The 1680-nt window shown below is 41.7% G+C and overlaps 1 protein-coding gene and 1 non-coding gene across 2 annotated transcripts in view; one reads left to right on the forward strand and one right to left on the reverse strand.

Moving 5' to 3' along the window:
- The window catches only part of WDR45B (WD repeat domain 45B), a 38047-nt gene that overhangs the window by 13894 nt on the left and 22473 nt on the right, over positions 1–1680 (forward strand). The gene's annotated exons all lie outside the window — the stretch shown is intronic.
- LOC111724103 lies at positions 406–469 on the reverse strand. The gene has a single exon (XR_002772466.1). It is a non-coding gene; the product is annotated as a U7 small nuclear RNA (small nuclear RNA).

Genomic DNA, 1680 nt, shown 5'->3' on the forward strand with positions numbered 1-1680 from the left:
GGGCTGTCCTCCTCATAAAATGTTCACCCAGGCCGATTTCTTCAAGTGTTTTCCTTACACTTTCTTCTAGTATTTTTATAGTTTCATGTCTTAAGTTTAAATCTTTAATCCAGTGAGAGTCTAACTTAGTTTGGAGCACTGTGTCTAGTAGTGAAGAATAGGAGAAAAACCTGAAAGACCATCATTAGGACATGGATTAACTTGGTTAAGGTGCATCCTTAAAATGGTGAGCTCATGTAGTAAAAATAGCGAGATCCGTCTGTGAACACTGACTTGGAGAGGTAGCCATGGGGTGGAGAACTCGGAGACTAGGACAGAGAGTGCTGTTTCATTCAAGTGGGAACAAAGTAAGTGTGCACAAAGTTTATTTTTAAAAAATTTTCTGGATTTTTCTGGTGAAATAACTTGGGCCTGGCCCAGGTGAAAACCAGAAAGCCTGCTGGACAAATTGTAAAGATCTGTAAAGCTACCAGGTCTAACAGTTAACTTGCCACCGTGTGCTTAGGTTGGCAGCACTGTACAGACAGCTGGGTGAGGTTTTATAACCTTGGCATATCAGTGTCTCACCTCTGTGTTTGTGTTGATGTGTGGCGGTATCTTGTTGGGTGGCATTCATTATTGTTGTTTCATGGAGTTTTTTGTTGTCATTTCATGTTTTTGTATGCCATTGCGAGAATATCAGAGTTTGAATTAGAATAAAGAGCAAACATTAAATTTCTTTTTTATGAGATAAAGTCTCAAGCTGTCGCCTGTGGTAGAGCATCATAGCTCACAGCAACCTCCAACTCTTGTGCTCAAGTGATCCTCTTGCCTCATTTTTTTTCTATTTTTAGTACAGATGGGGGTCTTCCTTTTTGCTTAGGCTGGTCTTGAACCTATGAGCTCAAACAGTCCACCCGCCTCAGCTTCCCAGAGTGGTAGGATTATAGGCATGAGCCACTGCACTAGGCCCAAACATTAAATTTCTTGTTAAACTTGGCAAGAGTGGAAGTGAAATCAGGGACATGTTAATCCAAGTTTATAGAAATAATGCATGAAGAACACAGCAGTGTACAAATGGATTAAATGTTTTTCTGAGGGGAGAGAAAGTGTCACTGATGAAGAGAGTTCAGGGTAGCCAATAACAGCAGAACTGATAACATTGCAAACATTCATCAAATTGTGTGTCACAATCATCAGCTGACTGTAAGAAGCGCAACACACCAAGTAAACAGTGATGGAGAAACAGTTAGGAAAACCTTAACTGGAAATGTGTGCATGAGAAAGGTGTGTGCAAAAATGGTCCCAAAGGAGCTCACCGATGAACAAAAGCCAAAGAGAGTCGAAGTTTGCCAAGATCTTTTGGAGAGGGAAGATGATATTCTGGCCAAGTTATCACTGGTGATGAAACATGGGTGCACCAATGTGGCCCTAAGACAAAGCACCAAAGTGCACAATGCAGTTGGCCTCGGCCAGTTCATGGCAAAAAGGTTCCCTGAGTCCAAATCAAGAGACAAAACAATGTTGCTGACCTTTTTTTGATATCAGAGAGGAATTGTTCATTATGAATTTGTACCAATTAGATAAACAGTTAACTAAGTTTACTATTTGAAAAAGGTAGGCGGGCTCGGCACCTATAGCTCAACCGGCTAAGGCGCCAGCCACATACACCTAAGGTGGCGGGTTCGAATCCCCAGCCCG

This window comes from Otolemur garnettii, unplaced genomic scaffold (assembly GCF_000181295.1).
Source record: "Otolemur garnettii isolate 467f Iridium unplaced genomic scaffold, OtoGar3 scaffold00018, whole genome shotgun sequence".
NCBI lineage: Eukaryota > Metazoa > Chordata > Mammalia > Primates > Galagidae > Otolemur > Otolemur garnettii.